This window comes from Gavialis gangeticus, unplaced genomic scaffold (assembly GCF_001723915.1).
Source record: "Gavialis gangeticus isolate Ggan-Ray unplaced genomic scaffold, GavGan_comp1, whole genome shotgun sequence".
Classification (NCBI taxonomy): Eukaryota; Metazoa; Chordata; order Crocodylia; family Gavialidae; genus Gavialis; species Gavialis gangeticus.
Window position 1 is genome coordinate 112,581,577 of NW_017729022.1, and position 6,200 is coordinate 112,587,776.

The 6,200-nt window shown below is 46.0% G+C and overlaps 1 protein-coding gene across 1 annotated transcript in view; it reads left to right on the forward strand.

The window, feature by feature from the left end:
* Nucleotides 1–6,200, forward strand: part of FAR2 (fatty acyl-CoA reductase 2) — a 316,414-nt gene that overhangs the window by 641 nt on the left and 309,573 nt on the right. The window lies entirely within an intron of this gene.

Consider the following 6,200-nt stretch of genomic DNA (forward strand, 5'->3'; position numbering starts at 1 on the left):
CGGGGACACGCCGCTCTTCTCCCGCCCTGAGCAGCCTCCGGCCTCCCCTCGGCACAGTTTGGCCTGAAGTGCAGCCCCGGCAGCCGCGTCCCCGCTCCCTTCCCCGGGAGGAGCGGCTTCCCCGCATGCCCAGTGCACGAGCAAACGGGTGGATCCCCTCTGAGGTTTCTTCTCATGCGCTTCCCCCCACCGCCCCCGCCACTCGTGTTCTTTTCTTTTTTCCTCATTAAGCATGTCAGGAGCAGGCACAAAACGAGGCTGGGCCTGGCTCTCTAGGTTTTCAGTCTCTCCAAGGAAGGGTGGCTGGAGTCCCACCGTCACCACTTGTGCCGAGATGTTTCCTTGCAACTTTTGTGGTTCCCAGAAATAATGGAGCTCTGGCAAGGATACAGCCCCAATTCTGGCAGCAGGGACCTAGTGCATCCCTTGCATCCCAGCCCCAGCAAAGATACAGCCCCAACTGTGGCAGCAGGGAGCTGATGCACCCAGCGCTTGAGCCTTGCAACCCAGCCCCAGCAAAGATACAGCCCCAGTTCTGGCAGCTGGGACCTAACGCATCAGAAGCCTGAGCCTCTCCTCCACCTTCCAGAGCATGGAGGCAGCTGCTTCTTGATGGGGTCACGCAGCACTTCTGAAGCAGCACCAGCATACGGTGCAGCATGTGTGAAGTGTGCATCCCTCCTCCACCTTCTAATACTATAGCTGGGGAGGAGCAGATGATCGATCCCAATCTTTGCCATAGGAAGCAATAAAGCTGAATAGCAGTTGCTCCATCCTGTTGTTTTTATGACCCCAGGAACTTGGTGAACGGAGTGATCTCATCTCTTCATTGGGGAAGAGGATTTCAGTGCTGTCATAGCCTGACAGGCCTTCAGCATGCTGGAAAAGCGATTTAAAAACAATTTTAAAAATTGATATGTGTTTTAATACTGTGTCAAATGAGCCAGTGGCCAAACAAGCCTGGTTGTTTAGGTTTTTAATCTCTAAGAGGAGGGTCAAAGAGGAAAAACACTCATGAGGAGGATGGTGAAGCTCTGGAACAGGTTACCTGAAGAGGTGGAGGGATTTCCATCCTTGGATGTTTTTAAGGCCCGGTGTGACTAAGCCCTGACTGGGATGGTCTAGCTGGAGATGGCTGTGCATTGAGCAGAGGTTGGACTAGACCAGTGGTTCTCAGCCTGTTTTATACCAGGACCCATCTGTAAATATTGATGGCCAGTCCCAACCCAGTAAACATTTCAAGTAGAAAACAGTCCCCTGGCTCTGCCAGTGCCCCTCACTCCCAACCCACTGCACCCAGCCCTGTCTCCCAGTGTGTGGAACAGGGAATGGGTGTATGGGGAAGGGGGGGCACATGCCTGCCCCCCCCCCCCCCCAGATTTGTGCACTCACAGCAGGTACATGCTGCAAACTGCTGGCTCTGCTGGTCCAGCCAGCTTCCTCTGCTGCTCAGTGGACAGGACTAAGCACAGGAGGGCAGAGTGGGGCAGTGAGACTCATTGCTGTCACTTCTGCCAGAATACCTGTGCCAGCCATGCTGCCAGCGGTGCGAGGAGTAACAAATGGGTGGTATCCCGTGCCACCCTCACCTTTTTACACTACCAGCTACTCATGCACCGGACTGTGGCACTACTCCATCACTGTGGCCTGGCTGCCACCACTGCCACTCCCCTCAGGCCGCATCTCTACCCCAGAGGAGGTGAGATGACAGGCAGTGTTGCTTGTCTACCCTGCCCCCTGACACATTGTCTATGCCACCCTTCCCCACTTCTCCACCCCATAGACTAGACTTACCTGCGGGGAGCTGTTCTTCATGCTGCCTGGCTGCCACATGCACGTGCATGTGGCATCCCCGCCTGATTGTTGTCTTCCTGCTCCCCTCAACCCCAAGCAGCCCCTTGCAGACTGGAACTCTGCCAGCCTGCAAGGGGCAACCTGTGGTTTCCCACTTTTTTCTCCTTCAAAGGAGAATCCACTTTTTAAAGACTGATCCATTTTTTTTTTTAAAGTTTGTCTGTAATCCTTTTATATATTCTTGTGATCCACTTTTGGGTCACAACCCACAGGCTGTGAAACACTGGACTAGAATTAGGTGACCTCCTGAGGTCCCTTCCAACTTTTAATTTTCTATGAAGCAGGTGATCAAGTAGTTTTTTTTGGGGGGGGGCCCAAAAGCATCACAAATGCAGTGGGTTTTTGTTTTGGTTTTTAAAGGAGCTTTTAATTCTTGAGTCATAGGTCTTAGCATCTTCTCTGCAGTTTATTGCACATACGTGTATTCTAGATTCCTCATCTCCACCTCAGAAGTTGATGCAGTGTTTAATTATGATGCCAGTGTGTATCACTGGCTCTTCTTGATTTGAAACAATTTAATATGAAATATCATTATGTATTCTGCTGAAGCCATGTGTTAGTTAGAGATAAGTTGCTTCAGTTGGTGTGCATGTATTTATGTAACCAATGTCTGATACAGTAGCGTAGTTACTATTTAGTTAAAGCTGAATTGAAATTTGTAAGGCTAAACTTGTTCTGGTTCATAGCTTTAATGATGCGATTTAGCCTGCCAAACTAAAACAATAGCTCTCCATGGGTTTGTTTGTTTTTTTTCTGTGTAAATAAGCTTTTTTGTTTAGTGGCTTTTGTTTTTGGTTTTTTTTCCTTAAATAGAAACAATATTTGAAATGTTGCCCTGCTTCCCTCATGAATTTGGATTTCACCCTCCTCCCATGTTCAGTACTCCAATAATAGTTCAGGCAGGCTATGTTTAAAATATTCACGTTATGTGCAAAGAGATGTAACTGGCCACCAGCATCAACAGGTGTGACAACTCATCTGTTCTGCTCGGCCATCTACCCTGCTGCTTCTATAATGAGCTGCCGGATCCTAGCCTCTGACAGCTCAGGTTTGCTACTCTCTTTCCCTACCCCCTCTCATATAGGGTTTGCCTAAATTAGGGAGGAAAAAGTGCATTTTTAAAATAAACTGAGTTTAATCACTGTACTTTTAAACTGCTGATGTAGAATGGGTAGGTTTAGCTTAGCATACTCAACTTTGCGTAAAGTAAATATAACCCTCCTGATAGGCTCTGGGCAAGGGGCAGATTCAAACTCCAGGTTTGGCACCAACCCTGGTAAAAAAAAGTTTGGTTGTCAGTGAAAAGTTTGCAGATCATCAATTTTTGAGTTGGCAACCCTACCTGACTGTGGCAGTGGTTTTACATTTGTTGCCCCTACCCCAGGGATCCCTTACCCACATACTCTGACACCCTTGAATGTACTCTGCACTGTGCTGCCCCCCACTTTCCCTGATCTTAGCACAGACTCCTGAAGAAGGACCAGGATCTGCCTACCTGTGAGTTGACCTAGGGAAGGAGCTGCAGGCTACAGAGCCCTGAGAGTTGCTTCCTGAAGGGTGCAGTGCTACTGCTCAGACACAAGGTGGTACTGTAGCGCTCTGTCAGTCCTTTTACATACAGCCTTTTTCATAAAAGGAGCTTTAGTTAAGCTCTGGTTACTTAATGTTTTTATGAATTTTGTTTGTTTGTTTATGGACTTTATAGGCAGATGGTTTTTAGGCTTGTTGGTTTTTTTTTCTGGTCTCCCCATAAACTTATGGATAACTGGCATCCATAAATTATGGATAATTAGGAAATGTATAGTTAATGGGAGCAGGGGGAGGTAGACATAGATAATGTTGATTGGAGGCATCCAGGTGTTGACAGCAGGAGTAAAAAACATAACCAGGGAGCAGGAGTGAGCAGTATGACTTCTTAGTAACTCCATGGCCTCCTTTCTCACTGATCTTCAGTCCTATTTGGGGGTAGCACTTTCTGTTCCCAGTAGGTGGTCCTGTCCTTCACATGAGCCCTCCAGCTACTCTTCCCCATGAAAAGTTATTTTTTCCCCTTTTTTCATTTGTGCCTTCTGATTTTCAAAACAGGTTACTTTATCCATTTAAAAAAAAAAATGACCATATATACATACTGTTCTATTTTAGAAGGGGCTGAGAAGAGAATAGAGATGCAGGGTGCCAGTTAGGACTGTGAGTCTGGGCTCTGCATAAGAGTCAGGTTGGTGTTTATTTGGTTTGAGGCGCTTTCATTACATATTATTGTATTCACCTTTTAGGGCAAACTAAGTAACATATAGTTAACAGCATTAGTCTTTGGACTGCTCCCTGACTGAATTTTCAAAATGTCGAAGCCCCACTGACTTAAGCCAAATCTACACGGCAAACTTTACCACTTCTAGCAGTGGCAGATTCAAGCATGTCAGGCTACTAGGTATGAAGTATCTCTTAAACCATAAATAACATAACTGTTTATGCAGTGTTTTGCAGGGGCTAATCATTGTTACTGAGGGTGCCAATTAGTCCAGCCACAGTGCTGTATGGACATGCTTGTACTGCTGCTGGTCTAGGATGGACACTGCTTATAGCTGCACAGTGTGTTTGAGTGTGCCATGTCTGGGAACAGTATAGCTGCAGGGTAAGCAGGTCTTTCATCTCCTACAGGCTAGAGCCAGAAAGGGAGATTGAACATTAAAACCCCAAACCACACCTATCTGTCTCATGGAAATCAAAATCAGCCAGGTTAGCTTTCTAAGTTGCTATCAACATTTCTGGCCATCTGCTCTGAAGTACGTCTATTAGATGTACTCTGAGAACACTCACTAGGGAAAGCCCTGTAGGTAAGAGATGAAGGAACACCTACTATGTGAATCCTGGTGGGGTTTAAACAGTTTGGCACTTGTCAGATTGAGGTACTTATGGCCAAGCCCATAAACTGAATTTCAGATGCAATAGGGCTGCTAATGATGGATACTGGTGTCTGCTGACTTTCAGGTGACAGCTGAGTGGAATTTCTGAGTCTGTTGAATTTCAGACTTGGCACCCTGACATTTGCAGTGCTTCAGGCTATCCCCTGGTTCCTTCTCTTTCCTTGGGAGTATCAGTGCTCCTCTTTCAGACCCCATGCAAGTCTAACTACCTCAGCCTATGTGAGGGTCTCAAACTCTGGCTTTCTGGATTAGGAAAGTGCTATGTGTGTGCTATGTATAATTAGGAGTGGGCAACCCAACCACCAGTTCTGATAGGGTGCAAAAATGGTAGCCTCTGCCATAGCTAACCCAGCTGCAGTTGCCATCCAGGGTGAAGAAACTGCTCGTTATGCCTCTGCCTACCAGAGTCTGGGTCTTGATCACAGCATGAATCTTTGAGTATGGGGGTTAAATGCCTAAACTGTAGTAACAGAAGTTTTGGACTGAATCTGCCAGCTTCACATTAAGTAGTATCTTGTTTGTTTTCAGTGGTTGGCTGTGGTGCTGACCATTCTCGTCTCATTGGCTAGAAATAGACACTGTTAAACGAAGCTGACTAGCTGTGGCATGATGAGCCTGGTCAAGCAAGAAACCCAGAGAATCTCAGGGTGCCTCTAAGCAGGGTGGCAGAAGGCTGCAAGCAGCTCAAGCTGCTTGTGCTCTTCTTCCACGCAAACATTCATTGCAAGAAAAGTAGCCAAGTCTATTACCACCTTTTTGTTGCACCATTGGTTTTTTTTCCTTTCCCTTTCATGTGGCACAGCAAAGGGTATAATCATCTATTTGCTCAGCATTTGTGCTGCCTTAAAATGTGGTGATCAAGATGTTTCTGCACTAATAAAAGAATGACAATAATTCCTCAGGGTCTCAGAAGTGGGGCTCTCAAAAATAGCTGCAAGACCTGGAAGTATTTGCTTTTATTTGTGCGGGAATCTAAGCTCCTGTTGGGATATTCTGACACAATTCCAGTGTGGATCAGCATAAACTGTAGCACCTTAAGCCTATCTCAGGTATGCAGCTGTATCTGGCACAGATTCACTTCTATTTCATTTTATTTTAAGTAGCGTTTATTAAAATAAAGTGTGGACCCTCTGGCTCATACTGTCCTATTTGTTCTTAGCTTTGACTTCTAGTGCCAAATCTGCAACTTTTTTTTTCTTTTTCTTCTTCCCCCAAACCAGCTGAGTTAAATGGTTTACCCTATTTTCTACCTTTTTTTTGTTTTCTGAGTGCTTCATGGTAACTGGTATCCTTGTCATTACCTCATAATGTTTAGAACTACAACTAATGTTGTGGAATAAGGCAATCACAATGAATTGTGGGGACTTTCAGCTTAATGCCTTGACCTAAAGGGAGTGAATGTGAGAATTGCACCACCGAAAA